The 21,068-nt window shown below is 46.6% G+C and overlaps 6 non-coding genes and 32 pseudogenes across 6 annotated transcripts; 3 read left to right on the top strand and 35 right to left on the bottom strand.

Moving 5' to 3' along the window:
• Positions 1–229: 229 nt before the first annotated feature.
• Positions 230–348, bottom strand: LOC148262116 (5S ribosomal RNA). The gene has a single exon (XR_015820767.1). It is a non-coding gene; the product is annotated as a 5S ribosomal RNA (ribosomal RNA).
• A 562-nt stretch (positions 349–910) lies between these two features.
• LOC148262115 (5S ribosomal RNA) lies at positions 911–1,029 on the bottom strand (annotated as a pseudogene).
• Positions 1,030–1,245: 216 nt separating this feature from the next.
• Positions 1,246–1,364, bottom strand: LOC148262114 (5S ribosomal RNA; annotated as a pseudogene).
• A 562-nt stretch (positions 1,365–1,926) lies between these two features.
• Positions 1,927–2,045, bottom strand: LOC148262113 (5S ribosomal RNA; annotated as a pseudogene).
• Positions 2,046–2,604: 559 nt separating this feature from the next.
• Positions 2,605–2,723, bottom strand: LOC148262112 (5S ribosomal RNA; annotated as a pseudogene).
• Positions 2,724–3,287: 564 nt separating this feature from the next.
• On the bottom strand, positions 3,288–3,405 carry LOC148262111 (5S ribosomal RNA; annotated as a pseudogene).
• Positions 3,406–3,967: 562 nt separating this feature from the next.
• On the bottom strand, positions 3,968–4,086 carry LOC148262110 (5S ribosomal RNA; annotated as a pseudogene).
• A 559-nt stretch (positions 4,087–4,645) lies between these two features.
• Positions 4,646–4,764, bottom strand: LOC148262109 (5S ribosomal RNA; annotated as a pseudogene).
• A 562-nt stretch (positions 4,765–5,326) lies between these two features.
• On the bottom strand, positions 5,327–5,445 carry LOC148262108 (5S ribosomal RNA; annotated as a pseudogene).
• A 209-nt stretch (positions 5,446–5,654) lies between these two features.
• On the bottom strand, positions 5,655–5,773 carry LOC148262107 (5S ribosomal RNA; annotated as a pseudogene).
• Positions 5,774–6,326: 553 nt separating this feature from the next.
• Positions 6,327–6,445, bottom strand: LOC148262106 (5S ribosomal RNA). The gene has a single exon (XR_015819954.1). It is a non-coding gene; the product is annotated as a 5S ribosomal RNA (ribosomal RNA).
• Positions 6,446–7,008: 563 nt separating this feature from the next.
• Positions 7,009–7,127, bottom strand: LOC148262105 (5S ribosomal RNA; annotated as a pseudogene).
• A 209-nt stretch (positions 7,128–7,336) lies between these two features.
• LOC148262104 (5S ribosomal RNA) lies at positions 7,337–7,455 on the bottom strand (annotated as a pseudogene).
• Positions 7,456–7,659: 204 nt separating this feature from the next.
• On the bottom strand, positions 7,660–7,778 carry LOC148262103 (5S ribosomal RNA; annotated as a pseudogene).
• A 235-nt stretch (positions 7,779–8,013) lies between these two features.
• LOC148262102 (5S ribosomal RNA) lies at positions 8,014–8,132 on the bottom strand (annotated as a pseudogene).
• A 205-nt stretch (positions 8,133–8,337) lies between these two features.
• On the bottom strand, positions 8,338–8,456 carry LOC148262101 (5S ribosomal RNA; annotated as a pseudogene).
• Positions 8,457–9,015: 559 nt separating this feature from the next.
• LOC148262100 (5S ribosomal RNA) lies at positions 9,016–9,134 on the bottom strand (annotated as a pseudogene).
• A 562-nt stretch (positions 9,135–9,696) lies between these two features.
• LOC148262099 (5S ribosomal RNA) lies at positions 9,697–9,815 on the bottom strand (annotated as a pseudogene).
• A 205-nt stretch (positions 9,816–10,020) lies between these two features.
• LOC148262098 (5S ribosomal RNA) lies at positions 10,021–10,139 on the bottom strand (annotated as a pseudogene).
• A 562-nt stretch (positions 10,140–10,701) lies between these two features.
• On the bottom strand, positions 10,702–10,819 carry LOC148262097 (5S ribosomal RNA; annotated as a pseudogene).
• A 561-nt stretch (positions 10,820–11,380) lies between these two features.
• LOC148262096 (5S ribosomal RNA) lies at positions 11,381–11,499 on the bottom strand. Its single transcript, XR_015819612.1, has one exon. It is a non-coding gene; the product is annotated as a 5S ribosomal RNA (ribosomal RNA).
• A 205-nt stretch (positions 11,500–11,704) lies between these two features.
• Positions 11,705–11,823, bottom strand: LOC148262095 (5S ribosomal RNA; annotated as a pseudogene).
• A 561-nt stretch (positions 11,824–12,384) lies between these two features.
• Positions 12,385–12,503, bottom strand: LOC148262094 (5S ribosomal RNA; annotated as a pseudogene).
• Positions 12,504–13,062: 559 nt separating this feature from the next.
• LOC148262093 (5S ribosomal RNA) lies at positions 13,063–13,181 on the bottom strand (annotated as a pseudogene).
• A 980-nt stretch (positions 13,182–14,161) lies between these two features.
• On the bottom strand, positions 14,162–14,280 carry LOC148262092 (5S ribosomal RNA; annotated as a pseudogene).
• A 561-nt stretch (positions 14,281–14,841) lies between these two features.
• LOC148262091 (5S ribosomal RNA) lies at positions 14,842–14,960 on the bottom strand. The gene has a single exon (XR_015820057.1). It is a non-coding gene; the product is annotated as a 5S ribosomal RNA (ribosomal RNA).
• Positions 14,961–15,169: 209 nt separating this feature from the next.
• Positions 15,170–15,288, bottom strand: LOC148262090 (5S ribosomal RNA; annotated as a pseudogene).
• A 204-nt stretch (positions 15,289–15,492) lies between these two features.
• LOC148262089 (5S ribosomal RNA) lies at positions 15,493–15,611 on the bottom strand (annotated as a pseudogene).
• Positions 15,612–15,820: 209 nt separating this feature from the next.
• Positions 15,821–15,939, bottom strand: LOC148262088 (5S ribosomal RNA; annotated as a pseudogene).
• A 204-nt stretch (positions 15,940–16,143) lies between these two features.
• Positions 16,144–16,261, bottom strand: LOC148262087 (5S ribosomal RNA; annotated as a pseudogene).
• A 558-nt stretch (positions 16,262–16,819) lies between these two features.
• Positions 16,820–16,938, bottom strand: LOC148262086 (5S ribosomal RNA). The gene has a single exon (XR_015819579.1). It is a non-coding gene; the product is annotated as a 5S ribosomal RNA (ribosomal RNA).
• A 205-nt stretch (positions 16,939–17,143) lies between these two features.
• LOC148262085 (5S ribosomal RNA) lies at positions 17,144–17,262 on the bottom strand (annotated as a pseudogene).
• Positions 17,263–17,639: 377 nt separating this feature from the next.
• On the bottom strand, positions 17,640–17,758 carry LOC148262084 (5S ribosomal RNA; annotated as a pseudogene).
• Positions 17,759–18,642: 884 nt separating this feature from the next.
• Positions 18,643–18,761, bottom strand: LOC148262083 (5S ribosomal RNA; annotated as a pseudogene).
• Positions 18,762–19,322: 561 nt separating this feature from the next.
• On the bottom strand, positions 19,323–19,441 carry LOC148262082 (5S ribosomal RNA). Its single transcript, XR_015821104.1, has one exon. It is a non-coding gene; the product is annotated as a 5S ribosomal RNA (ribosomal RNA).
• A 10-nt stretch (positions 19,442–19,451) lies between these two features.
• LOC148262081 (5S ribosomal RNA) lies at positions 19,452–19,570 on the top strand (annotated as a pseudogene).
• Positions 19,571–20,129: 559 nt separating this feature from the next.
• Positions 20,130–20,248, top strand: LOC148262080 (5S ribosomal RNA; annotated as a pseudogene).
• Positions 20,249–20,452: 204 nt separating this feature from the next.
• On the top strand, positions 20,453–20,571 carry LOC148262079 (5S ribosomal RNA; annotated as a pseudogene).
• The last annotated feature ends 497 nt before the right edge of the window (positions 20,572–21,068 follow it).

Genomic DNA, 21,068 nt, shown 5'->3' with positions numbered 1-21,068 from the left:
ATTAGTGCTGGTATGATCGCACCTGTTTCATTTCGTGCTGAAAATACATACACTCCTTCTCCTTCCCTCCGCCTCCCATCAATTGTTTCCTTGTGCGTTCACACTGCACCTCTCCTTCTCGTTCTAATATCGATTAAAATGCCCCTACTTTTTGATTCACATTTGAGTATAAACCAGCGGACCCTAGTTCAAGTTGCGCGTAACGTCGAACGACCCGTCTGAAAAAAAATTGGTGCGACACGAGGACTTCCCAGGAGGTCACCCATCCGAGTACTACTCTCGCCCAAGCACACTTCACTGTGGAGTTCTGATGGGATCCGGTGCATTAGTGCTGGTATGATCACACCCGTTTAATTCCGCGCTGCAAATACATAAACTCCTTCTCCTTTCTTCCCCCTCCCGTCATTTGTTTCCTTGTGCGTGCGCACTGCACCTCCCGTGCTCGTTCTAATATCAAGTAAAATGCTACGGTGCCGTGACTCACATTTGCGAATAAACCTGAGGACCATAATTCAAGTCGCGCGTATCGTCGAAAGAATCATCTGCAAAACAATGGGTGCAACACGAGGACTTCCTAAGAAAATGGGTAAAATATAAGGACTTCGCAGGAGGTCACCCATCCTAGTGCTACTCTCGCCCAAGCACCCTTAACTTGCGGAGTTCTGATAGAATCCGTTGCATTGGTGCTGGTATGATTGCTCATGTTTCATTCTGCGCTGCAAATACATACACTTTTTCTTCCTCCATCCCCCCTCCCGTCATTTGTTTCCTTGTGCGTGCACTTTGCATCTCTCTTTCTCGTTCTAATATCGATTAATATGCCCTTGCTTCTTGACTCACATTTGCGTATAAACCAGTGGACCCTAGTTCCAGTCGCTCGTAACGTCGAACGACCCATCTGAAAAAAAAATTAGTGCGACACGAGGACTTCCCAAGAGGTCACACATCCGAGTACTACACTCGCCCAAGCACACTTAACTGCGGAGTTCTGATGGGATCCGGTGCAATAGTGCTGGTATGATCGCACCCATTTAATTTCGCGCTGCAAATACATAAACTCTTTCTCCTTCCATCCCCCCTCCCGTCATTTGTTTCCTTGTGCGTGCACTTTGCATCTCTCTTTCTCGTTCTCGTTCAAATATCAAGTAAAATGCCACGGCGCCGTGACTCACATTTGCGAATAAATCTGCGAACCATAATTAAAGTCGCGCGTAACGTCGAACGACACATCTGAAAAAAAGAAAATGGGTGCAACACGAGAACTTCCCAGGAGGTAACCCATCATTGTACTACTTTCGCCAAAGCACACTTAACTACGGAGTTCTGATGGGATCCGTTGCATTTGTGTTGGTTTGATCGCACCCTTTTAATTTCGCGCTGCAAATACATAAACTCCTTCTCCTTTCTTCCCCCTCCCGTCATTTGTTTCCTTGTGCGTGCGCACTGCACCTCCCGTTCTCGTTCTAATATCAAGTAAAATGCTATGGTGGCGTGACTCAAATTTGCCAATAAACCTGAGGACCATAATTCAAGTCGCGCGTATCGTCGAAAGAATCATCTGCAAAAAAATGGGTGCAACACGAGGACTTCCTAAGAAAATGGGTGAAATATAAGGATTTCTTAGGAAGTCACCCATCCTAGTGCTACTCTCGCCCAAGAACCTTTAACTGGCGGAGTTCTGATAGAATCCGTTGCATTGGTGCTGGTATGATTGCTCATGTTTCATTCTGTGCTGCGAATACATATACTTTTTCTACCTCCATCCCCCCTCCCGTCATTTGTTTCCTTGTGCGTGCACTCTGCATCTCTCTTTCTCGTTCTAATATCGATTAAAATGCCCCTGCTTCTTGACTCACATTTGAGTATAAACCAGTGGACCCTTGTTCCAGTCGCGCGTAACGTCGAACGACCCGTCTGAAAAAGAAATTAGTGCGACACGAGGACTTCCCAAGAGGTAACCCATTCGACTACTACTCTCGCCCAAGCACACTTAACTGCGGAGTTCTGATGGAATCCGGTGCATTAGTGCTGGTATGATCGAACCTGTTTAATTTCGTGCTGCAAATACATAAACTCCTTCTCCCTTATTCCCCCTCCCGTTATTTATTTCCTTGTGCGTGCGCACTGCACCTCCCGTTCTCGTTCTAATATCAAGTAAAATTATACAGCGCCGTGACTCACATTTGCGAATAAACCTGAGGACCATAATTCAAGTCGCGCGTAACGTCGAAAGAATCATCTGCAAAAAAATGGGTGCAACACGAGGACTTCACAAGAAAATGGGTGAAATATAAGGACTTCGCAGGAGGTAACCCATGCTAGTACTACTCTCCCCCAAGCACCCTTACCTACGGAGTTCTGATAGAATCCGTTGCATTAGTGCTGGTATGATCGCACCTGTTTCATTTCTTGCTGAAAATACATACACTCCTTCTCCTTCCTTCCCCCTCCCATCAATTGTTTCCTTGTGCGTTCACACTGCACCTCTCCTTCTCGTTATAATATCGATTAAAATGCCCCTGCTTCTTGACTCACATTTGCGTATAAACCAGCGGACACTAGTTCTAGTCGCGCGTAACGTCGAACGACCCGTCTGAAAAAAAATTGGTGCGACACGAGGACTTCCCAGGAGGTCACCAATCCGAGTACTACTCTCGCCAAAGCACACTTAACTACGGAGTTCTGACGGGATCCGGTGCATTAGTGCTGGTATGATCGCACCCCTTTAATTCCGCGCTGCAAATACATAAACTCCTTCTCCTTTCTTCCCCCTCCTGTCATTTGTTTCCTTGTGCGTGCGCACTGCACCTCCCGTGCTCCTTCTAATATAAAGTAAAATACTACGGTGCCGTGACTCACATTTTATGAATAAACCTGAGGACCATAATTCAAGTCGCGCGTATCGTCAAAAGAATCATCTGCAAAAAAATGGGTGGAACACGAGGACTTCCTAAGAAAATGGGTGAAATATAAGGACTTCGCATGACCTCACCCATTCTAGGGCTACTCTCGCCCAAGCACCCTCAACTTGCGGAGTTCTGATAGAATCCGTTGCATTGGTGCTGGTATGATTGCTCATGTTTCATTCTGCGCTGCAAATACATACACTTTTTCTCCCTCCATCCCCCCTCCCGTCATTCGTTTCCTTGTGCGTGTACTCTGCATCTCTCCTTCTCGTTCTAATATCGATTAAAATGCCCCTGCTTCTTGACTCACATTTGCGTATAAACCAGTGGACCCTAGTTCTAGTCGCGCGTAACGTCGAACGACCCGTCTGAAAAAAAAAATTAGTGCACACGAGGACTTCCCAAGAGGTCTCCCATCCGAGTACTACTCTCGCCCAAACACACTTAACTGCAGAGTTCTGACGGGATCCGGTGCATTAGTGCTGGTATGATCGCACCCGTTTAATTCCACGCTGCAAATACATAAACTCCTTCTCCTTTCTTCCCCCTCCCGTCATTTGTTTCCTTGTGCGTGCGCACTGCACCTCCCGTGCTCGTTCAAATATCAAGTAAAATGCTACGGTGCCATGACTCACATTTGTGAATAAACCTGAGGACCATAATTCAAGTCGCGCGTATCGTCGAAAGAATCATCTGCAAAAAAATGGGTGCAACATGAGGACTTCCTAAGAAAATGGGTGAAATATAAGGACTTCGCAGGAAGTCACCCATCCTAGTGCTACTCTCGCCCAAGCACCTTTAACTCGCGGAGTTCTGATAGAATCCGTTGCATTGGTGCTGGTATGATTGCTCATGTTTCATTCTGCGCTGCGAATACATATACTTTTTCTACCTCCATCCCCCCTCGCGTCATTTGTTTCCTTGTGCGCGCACTCTGCATCTCTCTTTCTCGTTCTAATATCGATTAAAATGCCCCTGCTTCTTGACTCACATTTGCGTATAAACCAGTGGACCCTTGTTCCAGTCGTGCGTAACGTCGAACGACCCGTCTGAAAAAAAAATTAGTGCGACACGAGGACTTCCTAGGAGGTCACCAATCCGAGTACTACTCTCGCCAAGGCACACATAACTGCGGAGTTCTGATGGGATCTGGTGCATTAGTGCTGGTATGATCGCACCTGTTTAATTTTGGGCTGCAAATACATAAACTCATTCCCCTTTCTTCCCCCTCCCGTCATTTGTTTCGTTGTGCGTGCGCACTGCACCTCCCGTTCTCGTTCTAATTTCAAGTAAAATGCCACGGCGCCGTGACTCATATTTGCGAATAAATCTGTGGACCATAATTAAAGTCGCGCGTAAGGTCGAAAGAATCATCTGCAAAAAAATGGGTGCAACACGAGGACTTCACAAGAAAATGGGTGAAATATAAGGACTTCGCAGGAGGTAACCCATGCTAGTACTACTCTCCCCCAAGCACCCTTACCTACGGAGCTCTGATAGAATCCGTTGCATTAGTGCTGGTATGATCGCACCTGTTTCATTTCTTGCTGAAAATACATACACTCCTTCTCCTTCCTTCCCCCTCCCATCAATTGTTTCCTTGTGCGTTCACACTGCACCTCTCCTTCTCGTTCTAATATCGATTAAAATGCCCCTGCTTCTTGACTCACATTTGCGTATAAACAAGCGGACCCTAATTCCTGTCGCGCGTAACGTCGAACGACCCGTCTGAAAAAAAATTGGTGCGACACGAGGACTTCCCAGGAGGTCACCAATCCGAGTACTACTCTCGCCAAAGCACACTTAACTGCGGAGTTCTGACGGGATCCGGTGCATTAGTGCTGGTATGATCGCACCCGTTTAATTCCGCGCTGCAAATACATAAACTCCTTCTCCTTTCTTCCCCCTCCTATCATTTGTTTCCTTGTGCGTGCGCACTGCACCTCCCGTGCTCGTTCTAATATCAAGTAAAATGCTACGGTGCCGTGACTCACATTTGTGAATAAACCTGAGGACCATAATTCAGGTCGCGCGTATCGTCGTAAGAATCATCTGCAAAAAAATGGGTGGAACACGAGGACTTCCTAAGAAAATGGGTGAAATATAAGGACTTCGCATGAGCTCACCCATTCTAATGCTACTCTCGCCCAAGCACCCTCAACTTGCGGAGTTCTGATAGAATCCGTTGCATTGGTGCTGGTATGATTGCTCATGTTTCATTCTGCGCTGCAAATACATACACTTTTTCTCCCTCCATCCCCCCTCCCGTTATTTGTTTCCTTGTGCGTGCACTCTGCATCTCTCCTTCTCGTTCTAATATCGAATAAAATGCCCCTGCTTCTTGACTCACATTTGCGTATAAACAAGTGGACCCTAGTTCCAGTCGCGCGTAACGTTGAACGAACCGTCTGAAAAAAAAATTAGTGCGACACGAGGACTTCCCAGGAGGACACCCATCCGAGTACTACTCTCGCCCAAGAACTCTTAACTGTGGAGTTCTGATGGGATCCGGTGCATTAGTGCTGGTATGATCGCACCTGTTTAATTTCGCGCTGCAAATACATAAACTCCTTCTCCTTTCTTCCCCCTCCCTTCATTTGTTTCCTTGTGCGTGCGAACTGCACCTCCCGTGCTCGTTCTAATATCAAGTAAAATGCTACGGTGTCGTGACTCACATTTGCGAATAAACCTGAGGACCATAATTAAAGACGCGCGTAACGTCGAACGACACATATGAAAAAAAGAAAATGGGTGCAACACGAGAACTTCCCAGGAGGTAACCCATCATTGTACTACTTTCGCCAAAGCACACTTAACTGCGGAGTTCTGATGGGATCCGGTGCATTAGTGCTGGTATGATCGCACCTGTTTAATTTCGCGCTGCAAATACATAAACTCCTTCTCCTTTCTTCCCCCTCCCGTCATTTGTTTCCTTGTGCGCGCGAACTGCACCTCCCGTGCTCCTTCTAATATCAAGTAAAATGCTACGGTGTCGTGACTCACATTTGCGAATAAACCTGAGGACCATAATTCAAGTCGCGCGTATCGTCGAAAGAATCATCTGCAAAAAAATGGGTGCAACACGAGGACTTCACAAGAAAATGGGTGAAATATAAGGACTTCGCAGGAGGTAACCCATGCTAGTACTACTCTCGCCCAAGCACCCTTACTTACGGAGTTCTGAGAGAATCCGTTGCATTGGTGCTGGTATGATCGCACCTGTTTCATTTGGTGCTGAAAATACATACACTCCTTCTCCTTCCCTCCCATCAATTGTTTCCTTGTGCGTTCACACTGCACCTCTCCTTCTCGTTCTAATATCGATTAAAATGCCCCTTCTTCTTGACTCACATTTGCGTATAAACCAGCGGACCCTAGTTCCAGTCGTGCGTAACGTCGAATGACCCGTCTGAAAAAAAATTGGTGCGACACGAGAACTTCCCAGGAGGTCACCCATCCGAGTACTACTCTCGCCCAAGCACACATAACTGCGGAGTTCTGATGGGATCCGGTGGATTAGTGCTGGTATGATCGCACCCGTTTAATTCCGCACTGTAAATACATAAACTCCTTCTCCTTTCTTCCCCCTCCCATCATTTGTTTCCTTGTGCGTGCGCACTGCACCTCCCGTGCTAGTTCTAATATCAGGTAAAATGCTACGGTGCCGTGACTCACTTTTGCGAATAAACCTGAGGACCATAATTCAAGTCGCGCGTATCGTCGAAAGAATCATCTGCAAAAAAATGGGTGCAATACGAGGACTTCCTATGAAAATGGGTGAAATATAAGGACTTCGCAGGAGGTCACCCATCCTAGTGCTAGTCTTGCCCAAGGACCCTTAACTTGCGGAGTTCTGATAGAATCCGTTGCATTGGTTCTGGTATGATTGCTCATCTTTCATTCTGCGCTGCAAATACATACACTTTTTCTCCCTCCATCCCCCCTCCCGTCATTTGTTTCCTTGTGCGTGCACTCTGCATCTCTCCTTCTCGTTCTAATATCGATTAAAATGCCCCTGCTTCTTGACTCACCTTTGCGTATAAACCAATGGACCCTAGTTCCAGTTGCGCGTAACGTCGAACGACCCGTCTGAAAAAAAAAATTAGTGCGACACGAGGACTTCCCAGGATGTCACCCATCCGAGTACTACTCTCGCCCAAGCACACTTAATTGCGGAGTTCTAATGGGATCCGGAGCATTAGTGCTGGTATGATCGCACCTGTTTAATTTTGCGCTGCAAATACATAAACTCCTTCTCATTTCTTCCCCCTCCCGTCATTTGTTTCCTTGTGCGTGCGCACTGCACCTCTCGTTCTCGTTCAAATATCAAGTAAAATGCCACGGCGCCGTGACTCACAATTGCGAATAAATCTGCGGACCATAATTAAAGTCGCGCGTAACGTCGAACGGCACATCTGAAAAAAAGAAAATGGATGCAACACGAGAACTTCCCAGGAGGTAACCCATCATTGTACTACTTTCGCCAAAGCACACTTAACTGCGGAGTTCTGATGGGATCCGGTGCATTTGTGCTGGTGTGACCGCACCTGTTTAATTTCGTGCTGAAAATACATACACTCCTTCTTCCCTTCCCCCCTCCCATCATTTGTTTCCTTGTGCATTCACACTTCACCTCTCATTCTCGTTCTAATATCGATTAAAATGCCCCTGCTTCTTGACTCACATTTGCGTATAAACCAGCGGACCCTAGTTCCAGACGCGCGTACCGTTGAACGACCCGTCTGAAAACAAATTAATGTGACACGAGGACTTCCCAGGAGGTTACCCATCCGAGTACTAATCTCGCCCAAGCACACTTCACTGCGGAGTTCTGATGGGATCCGGTGCATTAGTGCTGGTATGATGGCACCTGTTTAATTTCGCACTGCAAATACATAAACTCATTCCCCTTTCTTCCCCCTCCCGTCATTTGTGTCCTTCTGCGTGCGCACTGAACCTCCCGTTCTCGTTCTAATATCAAGTAAAATGCTACAGCGCCGAGAATCACATTTGCGAATAAACCTGAGGACCATAATTCAAGTCGCGCGTAACGTCGAAAGAATCATCTGCAAAAAAATGGGTGTAACACGTGGACTTCACAAGAAAATGGGTGAAATATAAGGACTTCGGAGAAGGTAACCCATGCTAGTACTACTCTCACCCAAGCACCCTTACCTACGGAGTTCTGATGGAATCCGTTGAATTAGTGCTGGTATGATCGCACCTGTTTCATTTCGTGCTGAAAATACAAACACTCCTTCTCCTTCCCTCCCCCTCGCATCAATTGTTTCCTTGTGCGTTCACACTGCACCTCTCTTTCTCGTTCTAATATCGATTAAAATGCCCCTGCTTCTTGACTCACATTTCCGTATAAACCAGTGGACCCTAGTTCCAGTCGCGCGTAACGTCGAACGACCCGTCTGAAAAAAAATTAGTGCGACACGAGGACTTCCTAGGAGGTCACCAATCCGAGTACTACTCTCGCCAAGGCACACATAACTGCGGAGTTCTGATGGGATCTGCTGCATTAGTGCTGGTATGATCGCACCTGTTTATTTTTGGGCTGCAAATACATAAACTCATTCCCCTTTCTTCCCCCTCCCGTCATTTGTTTCGTTGTGCGTGCGCACTGCACCTCCCGTTCTCGTTCTAATTTCAAATAAAATGCCACGGCGCCGTGACTCATATTTGCGAATAAATCTGCGGACCATAATTAAAGTCGCGCGTAAGGTCGAAAGAATCATCTGCAAAAAAATGGGTGCAACACGAGGACTTCACAAGAAAATGGGTGAAATATAAGGACTTCGCAGGAGGTAACCCATGCTAGTACTACTCTCCCCCAAGCACCCTTACCTACGGAGCTCTGATAGAATCCGTTGCATTAGTGCTGGTATGATCGCACCTGTTTCATTTCTTGCTGAAAATACATACACTCCTTCTCCTTCCTTCCCCCTCCCATCAATTGTTTCCTTGTGCGTTCACACTGCACCTCTCCTTCTCGTTCTAATATCGATTAAAATGCCCCTGCTTCTTGACTCACATTTGCGTATAAACCAGCGGACCCTAATTCCAGTCGCGCGTAACGTCGAACGACCCGTCTGAAAAAAAATTGGTGCGACACGAGGACTTCCCAGGAGGTCACCAATCCGAGTACTACTCTCGCCAAAGCACACTTAACTGCAGAGTTCTGACGGGATCCGGTGCATTAGTGCTAGTATGATCGCACCCGTTTAATTCCGCGCTGCAAATACATAAACTCCTTCTCCTTTCTTCCCCCTCCTGTCATTTGTTTCCTTGTGCGTGCGCACTGCACCTCCCGTGCTCGTTCTAATATCAAGTAAAATGCTACGGTGCCGTGACTCACATTTGTGAATAAACCTGAGGACCATAATTCAGGTCGCGCGTATCGTCGAAAGAATCATCTGCAAAAAAATGGGTGGAACACGAGGACTTCCTAAGAAAATGGGTGAAATATAAGGACTTCGCATGAGCTCACCCATTCTAATGCTACTCTCGCCCAAGCACCCTCAACTTGCAGAGTTCTGATAGAATCCGTTGCATTGGTGCTGGTATGATTGCTCATGTTTCATTCTGCGCTGCAAATACATACACTTTTTCTCCCTCCATCCCCCCTCCCGTTATTTGTTTCCTTGTGCGTGCACTCTGCATCTCTCCTTCTCGTTCTAATATCGATTAAAATGCCCCTGCTTCTTGACTCACATTTGCGTATAAACAAGTGGACCCTAGTTCCAGTCGCGCGTAACGTCGAACGAACCGTCTGAAAAAAAAATTAGTGCGACACGAGGACTTCCCAGGAGGACACCCATCCGAGTACTACTCTCGCCCAAGAACTCTTAACTGTGGAGTTCTGATGGGATCCGGTGCATTAGTGCTGGTATGATCGCACCTGTTTAATTTCGCGCTGCAAATACATAAACTCCTTCTCCTTTCTTCCCCCTCCCGTCATTTGTTTTCTTGTGCGTTCACACTTCACCTCTCATTCTCGTTCTAATATCGATTAAAATGCCCCTGCTTCTTGACTCACATTTGTGTATAAACTAGCGGACCCTAGTTCCAAACGCGCGTAACGTCGAATGACCCGTCTGAAAAAAGATTGGTGCGACACGAGGACTTCCTAGGAGGTCACCCATCCGAGTACTACTCTCGCCCAAGCACACTTAACTGCGGAGTTCTGATGGGATCCGGTTCATTAGTGCTGGTATGATCGCACCCATTTAATTCTGCGCTGCAAATACATAAACTCCTTCTCCTTTCTTCCCCCTCCCGTCATTTGTTTTCTTGTGCGTGCGCACTGCACCTCCCGTGCTCGTTCTAATATCAAGTAAAATGCTACGGTGCCGTGACTCACATTTGTGAATAAACCTGAGGACCATAATTCAAGTCGCGCGAATCGTCGAAAGAATCATCTGCAAAAAAATGGGTGCAACACGAGGACTTCCAAAGAAAATAGGTGAAATATAAGGACTTCGAAGGAGGTCACCCATCCTAGTGCTACTCTCGCCAAAGCACCCTTAACTTGCGGAGTTCTGATAGAATCTGTTGCATTTGTGTTGGTATGATTGCTCATGTTTCATTCTGCGCTGCAAATACATACACTTTTTCTCCCTCCATCCCCCATCCCATCATTTGTTTCCTTTTGCGTTCACACTTCACCTCTCATTCTCGTTCTAATATCGATTAAAATGCCCATGCTTCTTGACTCACATTTGCGTATAAACCAACGGACCATCGTTCTAGTCGCGCGTAACGTCGAACGACCCGTCTGAAAAAAAAATTGGTGCGACACGAGGACTTCCAAGGAGGTCACCCATCCGAGTACTAATCTCGCCCAAGCACACTTAACTGCAGAGTTCTGATGGGATCCGGTGCATTAGTGCTGTTATGATCCACCTGTTTAATTTCGCGCTGCAAATACATACACTCATTCTCTTTTCTTCCTCATCCCGTCATTTGTTTCCTTGTGCGTGCGCACTGCACCTACCTGTACTCGTTCTAATATCAAGTAAAATGCCATGGCGCCGTGATTCACATTTGCGAATAAACTTGCGGATCATAAATCAAGTCGCGCGTAACGTCGAAAGAATCATCTGCAAAAAGATGGGTGCAACACGAGGACCTCCCGAGAAAATGGGTGAAATATAAGGACTTCGCAGGAGGTCACCCATCCGAGTACTTTTTTCGCCCAAGCACCCTTAACTGCGGAGTTCTGATAGAATCCGTTGCATTAGTGCTGGTATGATCCCTCATGTTTCATTCTGCACTGCAAATACATACACTCTTTCTCCTCCCATCCCCCTTCCCGTCATTTGTTTCCTTGTGCGTGCACTCTGCATCTCTCTTTCTCGTTCTAATATCTAGTAATATGCCCCGGCACTGTGACTCACATTTGCAAATGAACCAGCGGTTTATAATTCCATTCGCGCGTAACGTCGAACAACCCATCCGAAAAAAAATAGGTGCAACACGAGGGCTTCCCAAGTGGTCACCCATCCGAGTACTACCCTCGCCCAAGCACACTTAACTGCGGAGTTCTGACGGGATCCGGAGCTTTAGTGCTGGTATGATCGCACCTGTTTAATTTTGCACTGCAAATACATACACTCCTTCTCCTTTCTTCCCCCTCCGGTCATTTATTTTCTTGTGCGTTCACACTTCACCTCTCATTCTCGTTCTAATATCGATTAAAATGCTCCTGCTTCTTGACTCACATTTGCGCATAAATCAGCGGACCCTAGTTCCAGTCGCGCGTAACGTCGAACGACCCGTCTGAAAAAAAATTGGTGCGACACGAGGACTTCCCAAGAGGTCACCCATCCGAGTACAACTCTCGCCCAAGCGCACTTAACTGCAGAGTTCTGATGGGATCCGGTGCATTAGTGCTGGAATAATTTCATCTGTTTAATTTCGCGCTGCAAATAGATAAACTCATTCCCCTTTCGTCCCCCTCCCGTCATTTGTTTCCTTGTGCGTGCGCACTGCAGCTCCCGTTCTCGTTCTAATATCAAGTAAAATGCTACAGTGCCGTGACTCACATTTGCGAATAAACCTGAGGACCATAATTCAACTCGCGCATATCGTCGAAAGAATCATCTGCAAAAAAATGGGTGCAACACAGGACTTCCTAAGAAAATGGGTGAAATATAAGGACTTCGCAGTAGGTCACCCATCCTAGTGCTACTCTCGCCCAAGCACCCTTAACTTGCGGAGTTCTGATAGAATCCGTTGCATTGGAGCTGGAATGATTGCTCATGTTTCATTCTGCGCTGCAAATACATACACTTTTTCTCCCTCCATCCCCCCTCCCGTCATTTGTTTCCTTGTGCGTGCACTCTGCATCTCTCCTTCTCGTTCTAATATCGATTAAAATGCCCCTGCTACTTGACTCACATTTGCGTATAAACCAGTGGACCCTAGTTCCAGTCGCGCGTAACGTCGAACTACCCGTCTGAAAAAAAAATTAGTGCGACACGAGGACTTCCTAGGAGGCCACCCATCCGAGTACTACTCTCGCCCAAGCACACTTAACTGCGGAGTTCTTATGGGATCCGGTGCATTAGTGCTGGTATGATCGCACCTGTTTAATTTCGCGCTGCAAATACATAAACTCCTTCTCCTTTCTTCCCCCTCCTATCATTTGTTTCCTTGTACGTGCGCAATGCACCTCACGTTCTCGTTCAAATATCAAGTAAAATGCCACGGCACCGTGACTCACATTTGCGAATAAACCTGAGCACCATAATTCAAGTCGCGCGTAATGTCGAAAGAATCATCTGCAAAAAAATGGGTGCAACACGAGGACTTCACAAGAAAATGGGTGAAATATAAGGACTTCGCAGGAGGTAACCCATGCTAGTACTACTCTCGCCCAAGCACCATTACCTACTGAGTTCTGATAGAATCCGATGCATTGGTGCTGGTATGATCGCACCTGTTTCATTTCGTGCTGAAAATACATACACTCCTTCTCCTTCCCTCCCCCTCCCATCAATTGTTTCCTTGTGCGTTCACACTGCACCTCTCCTTCTCGTTCTAATATCGATTAAAATGCCCCTGCTTCTTGACTCACATTTGCGTATAAACCAGCAGACCATAGTTCCAATCGCGTGTAACGTCGAACGATCCGTCTAAAAAAAAATTGGTGCGACACAAGGACTTCCCAAGAGCTCACCCATCCGAGTACTACTCTCGCCCAAGCAAACTTAACTGCAGAGTTCTGATGGGATCCAGTGCATTAGTGCTGGTATGATCGCACCCGCTTAATTCTGCGCTGCAAATACATAAACTCCTTCTCCTTTCCTCCCCCTCCCGTCATTTCTTTCCTTGTGCGTGCGCACTGCACCTCCCGTGCTCGTTCTAATATCAAGTAAAATACTACGGTGCCGTGACTCACATTTGTGAATAAACATGAGGACCATAATTCAAGTCGCGCGTAACATCGAAAGAATCATCTGTTAAAAAATGGGTGCAACACGAGGACTTCACAAGAAATTGGGTGAAATATAAGGACTTCGCAGGAGGTAACCCATTCTAGTACTACTCTCGCCCAAGCACCTTACCTACGGAGTTCTGATAGAATCCGATGCATTAGTGCTGGTATGATCGCACCTGTTTCATTTCGTGCTGAAAATACATACACTCTTTCTCCTTCCCTACCCCTCCCGTCATTTGTTTCCTTGTGCGTGCACTCTGCATCTCTCCTTCTCGTTCTAATATCGATTAAAATGCCCCTGCTTCTTGACTCACATTTGCGTATAAACCAGTGGACCCTAGTTCTAGTCGCACGTAACGTCGAACGACCCGTCTGAAAAAAAAAAATTACTGCGGCACGAGGACCATAATTCAAGTCGCGCGTAACGTCGAAAGAATCATCTGTTAAAAAATGGGTGCAACACGAGGACTTCACAAGAAAATGGGTGAAATATAAGGACTTCGCAGGAGGTAACCCATGCTAGTACTACTCTCGCCCAAGCACCCTTACCTTCGGAGTTCTGATAGAATCCGTTGCATTAGTGCTGGTATGATAGCACCTGTTTCATTTCGTGCTGAAAATACATACACTCCTTCTCCTTCCCTCCCCCTCCAATCGATTGTTTCCTTGTGCGTTCACACTGCACCTGTCCTTCTCGTTCTAATATCGATTAAAATGCCCCTGCTTCTTGACTCACATTTGCGTATAAACCAGCGGATCCTAGTTCCAGTCGCGCGTAACGTCGAACGACCCGTCTGAAAAAAAATTGGTGCGACACGAGGACTTCCCAGGAGGTCACCAATCCGAGTACTACTCTCGCCAAAGCACACTTAACTGCGGAGTTCTGACGGGATCCAGTGCATTAGTACTGGTATGATCGCACCCGTTTAATTCCGCACTGTAAATACATAAACAACTTCTCCTTTCTTCCCCCTCCTGTCATTTGTTTCCTTGTGCGTGCGCACTGCACCTCCCGTGCTCCTTCTAATATAAAGTAAAATGCTACGGTGCCGTGACTCACATTTGAGAATAAACTTGAGGACCATAATTCAAGTCGCGCGTATCATCGAAAGAATCATCTGCAAAAAAATGGGTGGAACACGAGGACTTCCTAAGAAATGGGTGAAATATAAGGACTTTGCATGAGGTCACCCATCCTAGTGCTACTCTCGCCCAAGCACCCTTAACTTGCGGAGTTCTGATAGAATACGTTGCATTGGTGCTGGTATGATTGCTCATGTTTCATTCTGCGCTGCAAATACATACACTTTTTCTCCCTCTATCCCCCCTCCCGTCATTTGTTTCCTTGTGCGTGCACTATGCATCTCTCCTTCTCGTTCTAATATCGATTAAAATGCCCCTGCTTCTTGACTCACATTTGCGTATAAACCAGTGGACCCTAGTTCCAGTCGAGCGTAACGTCGAACGACCCGTTTGAAAAAAAAATTAGTGCGACACGAGGACTTCCCAAGAGGTCACCCATCCGAGTACTACTCTCGCCCAAGCACACTTAACTGCGGAGTTCTGATAGGATCCGGTGCATTAGTGCTGGTATGATCGCACCTGTTTAATTTTGCACTGCAAAAACATAAACTCCTTCTCCTTTCTTCCCCCTCCCGTCATTTGTTTCATTGTGCGTGCACACTGCACCTCTCGTTCTCGTTCAAATATCAAGTCAAATGCCACGACACCGTGACTCACATTTGCGAATATATCTGCGAACCATAATTAAAGTCGCGCATAACGTCGAACGGCACATCTGAAAAAAAGAAAATGGGTGCAACACGAGAAATTCCCACGAGGTAACCCATTATTGTACTACTTTCGCCAAAGCACACTTAACTGCGGAGTTCTGATAAGATCCGGTGCATTTGTGCTGGTATGATCGTACCTGTTTAATTTCGCGCTGCAAATACATACACTCCTTCTTCCCTCCCCCCCTCCCATCATTTGTTTTCTTGTGCGTTCACATTGCACCTCTCCTTCTCGTTCTAATATCGATTAAAATGCCCCTGATTCTTGACTCACATTTGCGTATAAACTAGCGGACCATAGTTCCAGTCGCGCGTAACGTCGAACGACTCATCTGAAAAAAAATTGTTGCGATACGAGGACTTCCCAAGAGGTCACCCATCCGAGTACTACTCTCACCCAAGCACACTTAACTGCGGAGTTCTGATGGAATCCGGTGCATTAGTGCTGGTATGATCGAACCTGTTTAATTTCGCGCTGCAAATACATAAATTCCTTCTCCTTTCTTCCCCCTCCGGTCATTTGTTTCCTTGTGCGTGCGCACTGGACCTCTCGTTCTCGTTCAAATATCAAGTAAAATGCCACGGCGCCGTGACTCACATTTGCGAATAAATCTGCGGACCATAATTAAAGTCGCGCGTAACGTCGAACGGCAAATCTGAAAAAAAAAAAATGGGTGCAACACGAGAACTTCCCAGGAGGTAACCCATCATTGTACTACTTTCGGCAAAGCACACTTAACTGCGGAGTTCTGATGGGATCCGGTGCATTAGTGTTGGTGTGACCGCACCTATTTAATTTCGTGCTGAAAATACATACACTCCTTCTTTCCTCCCCCCCTCCCATCATTTGTTTCCTTGTGCGTTCACACTGCACATCTCCTTCTCGTTCGAATATCGATTAAAATGCCCCTGATTCTTGACTCACATTTGCGTATAAACTAGTGGACCATAGTTCCAGTCGCGCGTAACGTCGAACGACCCATCTGAAAAAAAATTATTGCGATACGAGGACTTCCCAAGAGGTCACCCATCCGAGTACTACTCTCGCCCAAGCACCCTTAACTGCAGAGTTCTGATGGGATCCAGTGCATAAGTGCTGGTATGATGCCACTTGTTTAATTTTGCGCTTCAAATACATACACTCCTTCTCTTTTCTTCCTCCTCCCGTCATTTGTTTCCTTGTGCGTGCGCACTGCACCTCCCGTACTTGTTCTAATATCAAGTAAAATGCCACGGCGCCGTGACTCACATTTGCGAATAAACCTGCGGACCATAAATCAAGTCGCGCGTAACGTCGAAAGAATCATCTGCAAAAAGATGGGTGCAACACGAGGACCTCCCAAGAAAATGGGTGAAATATAAAGACTTCGCATGAGTCACCCATCCTAGTGCTACTCTCGCCCAAGCACCCTTAACTTACGGAGTTCTGATAGAATCTGTTGCATTGGTGCTGGTATGATTGCTCATGTTTCATTCTGTGCTGCAAATACATACACTTTTTCTCCCTCCATCCCCCCTCCCGTCATTTATTTCCTTGTGCGTGCACTATGCATCTCTCCTTCTCGTTCTAATATCAAGTAATATGCAAATGAACCGTGAGTCACCTCTGCAAATGAACCAGCAGTTTATACCATTCGCGCGTAACGTCGAACAACCCATCCGAAAAAAAATAGGTACAACACGAGGGCTTCCCAAGTGGTCACCCATCCGAGTACTACTCTCGCCCAAGCACACTTAACTGCGGAGTTCTGATGGGATCCGGGGCTTTAGTGCTGGTATGATCGCACCTGTTTAATTTCGCGCTGTAAATACATACACTCCTTCTCCTTTCTTCCCCCTCCCGTCATTTGTTTCCTTGTGCGTTCACACTTCACCTCTCATTCTCGTTATAATATCTATTAAAATGCCCCTACTTCTTGACTCACATTTGCGTATAAACTAGCGGACTCTAGTTCCAGACGCGCGTAACGTCGAACGACCCGTCTGAAAAAAAATTGGTGCAACACGAGGACTTCCCAGGAGGTCACCCATCTGAGTACTAATCTCGCCCAAGCACACTTAACTACAGAGTTCTGATGGGATCCGGTGCAATAGTGCTGGTATGATCGAACCTGTTAATTTTCCGCTGCAAATACATAAACTCATTCCCCTTTCTTCCCCCTCCCGTCATTTGTGTCCTTGTGCGTGCGAACTGCACCTCCCGTTCTCGTTCACATATCAAGTAAAATGCCACGGCGCCGTGACTCACATTTGCGAATAAACCTGAGGACCATAATTCAAGTCGCGCGTAACGTCGAAAGAATCATCTGCAAAAAAATGGGTGCAACACAAGAACTTCACAAGAAAATGGGTGAAATATAAGGACTTCGCAGGAGGTAACCCATGCTAGTACTACTCTCGCCCAAGCACCCTTACCTACGGAATTCTGATAGAATCCGTTGCATTAGTGCTGGTATGATAGCACCTGTTTCATTTCGTGCTGAAAAAAAATTGTTGCGATACGAGGACTTCCCAGGAGGTCACCCATCCGAGTACTACTCTCGCCCAAGCACAGTTAACTGCGGAGTTTTGATGGGATCCGGTGCATTAGAGCTGGTATGATAGCACCCGTTTAATTTTGCGCTGCAAATACATAAATTCCTTCTTCTTTCTTCCCCCTCCCGTCATTTGTTTCCTTGTGCGTGCGCACTGCACCTCCCGTGCTCGTTCTAATATCAAGTAAAATGCTACGGTGCCGTGACTCACATTTGCGAATAAACCTGAGGACCATAATTCAAGTCGCGCGTATCGTCGAAAGAATCATCTGCAAAAAAATGGGTGCAACACGAGGACTTTCTAAGAAAATGGGTGAAATATAAGGACTTCGCAGGAGGTAACCCATGCTAGTACTACTCTCGCCCAAGCACCCTTACCTACGGAGTTCTGATAGAATCCGTTGCATTAATGCTGGTATGATCGCACCTGTTTCATTTCTTGCTGAAAATACATACACTTTTTCTCCCTCCATCCCCCCTCCCTTCATTTGTTTCCTTGTGCATACACTCTGCATCTCTCCTTCTCATTCTAATATCAAGTAATATGCCCCGGCACCGTGACTCACCTTTGCAAATGAACCGGCGGTTTATAATTCCATTCGTGCGTAACGTCGAACAACCCATCCGAAAAAAAATTGGTGCAACACGAGGGCTTCCCAAGTGGTCACCCATCCGAGTATTACTTTTTCCGAAGCACACTTAACTGCGGAGTTCTGATGGAATCAGGAGCTTTAGTGCTGGTATGATCGCACCTGTTTAATTTCACGCTGCAAATACATACACTCCTTCTCCTTTCTTCCCCCTCCCGTAATTTGTTTCCTTGTGCGTTCACACTTCCCCTCTCATTCTCGTTCTAATATCGATTAAAATGCCCCTGCTTCTTGACTCACATTTGCGTATAAACCAGCGGACCCTAGTTCCAGACGTGCGTAACGTCGAACGACCCGTCTGAAAAAAAATTGGTGCGACACGAGGACATCCCAGGAGGTCACCCATCCGAGTACTAATCTCGCCCAAGCACACTTCACAACGGAGTTCTGACGGGATCCGGTGCATTATTGCTGGTATGATCACACCCGTTTAATTCTGTGCTGCAAATACATAAACTCCTTCTCCTTTCTTCCCCCTCCCGTCATTTGTTTCCTTGTGCGTGCGCACTGCACCTCCCGTGCTCGTTCTAATATAAAGTAAAATGTTACGGTGCCGTGACTCACATTTGCGAATAAACCTGAGGACCATAATTCAAGTCGCGCGTATCGTCGAAAGAATCATCTGCAAAAAAATGGGTGCAACACGAGGACTTCCTAAGAAAATGGGTGAAATATAAGGACTTCGCAAAAGGTCACCCATCCTAGTGCTACTCTCGCCCAAGCACCCTTAACTTGCGGAGTTCTGATAGAATCCGTTGCATTTGTGCTAGTATGATTGCTCATGTTTCATTATGTGCTGCAAATACATACACTTTTTCTCCCTCCATCCCCCCCTCCCGTCATTTGTTTCCTTGTGCGTGCACTCTGCATCTCTCCTCGTTCTAATATCGATTAAAATGCCCCTACTTCTTGACTCACATTTGCGTATAAACCAGTGGACCCTAGTTCCAGTCGCGCGTAACGTCGAACGACCCGTCTGAAAAAAAAAATTAGTGCGACACGAGAACTTCCCAGGAGGTCACCCATCTGAGTACTACTCTCGCCCAAGCACACTTAACTTCGGAGTTCTGATGGGATCCGGTGCATTAGTGCTGGTATGATCGCACCTGCGAATAAACGGGTGCGATCATACCAGCACTAATGCACCGGATCCCATCAGAACTCCGCAGTTAAGTGTGCTTTGGCGAGAGTAGTACTCGGATTGGTGACCTCCTGGGAAGTCTTCGTGTCGCACCAATTTTTTTTCAGACGGGTCGTTCGACGTTATACGCGACTTGAACTAGGGTCCACTGGTTTATACGCAAATGTGAGTCAAGAAGCAGGGGCATTTTAATCGATGTTAGAAAGAGAATGAGAAGTGCAGTGTGAACGCACAAGGAAACAATTGATGGGAGGGGGAGGGAATGAGAAGGAGTGTATGTATTTTCAGCACGAAATAAAACAGGTGCGATCATACCAGCACTAATGCAACGGATTCTATCAAAACTCCGTAGGTAAGGGTGCTTGGGCGAGAGTAGTACTAGCATGGGTTACCTCCTGCGAAGTCCTTATATTTCAACCATTTTCTTCTGAACTCCTCGTGTTGCACCCATTTTTTGGCAGACGATTCTTTCGACGATACGCGCGACTTGAATTATGGTCCACAGGTTTATTCGCAAATGTGAGTCACGGCACCATAGCATTTTACTTGACATTAGAACGAGCACGGGAGGTGCAGTGCGCACGCACAAGGAAACAAATGATGGGAGGGGGAAAAAAGGAGAAGGAGTTTATGTATTTGCAGCGCGGAATTAAACAGGTGCGATCATACCAGCACTAATGCACCTTATCCAATCAGAACTCCGCAGTTATGTGAGCTTGGGCGAGAGTAGTACTCGGATGGGTGAACTCCTGGGAAGTCCTCGTGTCGCACCAATTTTTTTTCAAACGGGTCGTTCGACGTTACGCGCGACTGGAACTAGGGTCCGCTGGTTTATACGCAAATGTGAGTCAAGAATCAGGGGCATTTTAATCGATATTAGAACGAGAAGGAGAGATGCAGTGTGAACGCACAAAGAAACAAATGATGGGAGGGGCGGAGGGAAGAAAGAGTGTATGTATTTTCAGCACGAAATTAAACTGGTGCGGTCACACCAGCACAAAAGCACCGGATCCCATCAGAACTCCTCAGTTAAGTGTGCTTTGGCGAAAGTAGTACTCGGATCGGTGACCACCTGGGAAGCCCTCGTGTTGCACCTATTTTTTTTCAGATGGGTTGTTCGACGTTACGCGCGAATGGAATTCTAAACCGCTGGTTCATTTGCAAAGGTGAGTCACGGCGCCGTGGCATTTTACTTGATATTTGAACGAGAACGAGAGATGCAGTGCGCACGCACAAGGAAACAAATGACGGGACGGAAAATGGAAGGAGAAAGAGTGTATGTATTTGCAGTGCAGAATGAAACATGAGGGATCTTACCAGCACTAATGCAACAGATTCTATCAGAATTCCGCAGTAAAGGGTGCTTGGGCGAGAAAAGAACTCGGATCGGTGACCTCCTGCGAAGTCCTTATATTTCACCCATTTTCTTGGGAGGTCCTCGTGTTGCACCCATCTTTTTGCAGATGATTCTTTCGACGTTACTTGCGACTTGATTTATGGTCCGCAGGTTTATTCACAAATGTGAGTCACGGCGCCGTGGCATTTTACTTGATAGTAGAACGAGTACAGGAGGTGCAGTGCGCACGCACAAGGA

The sequence above is a fragment of the Carica papaya genome, chromosome 5 (assembly GCF_054855325.1).
Source record: "Carica papaya isolate Zhongbai chromosome 5, ASM5485532v1, whole genome shotgun sequence".
NCBI classification, from domain to species: domain Eukaryota; kingdom Viridiplantae; phylum Streptophyta; class Magnoliopsida; order Brassicales; family Caricaceae; genus Carica; species Carica papaya.
This window is presented reverse-complemented; position numbering and strand designations above follow the sequence as displayed.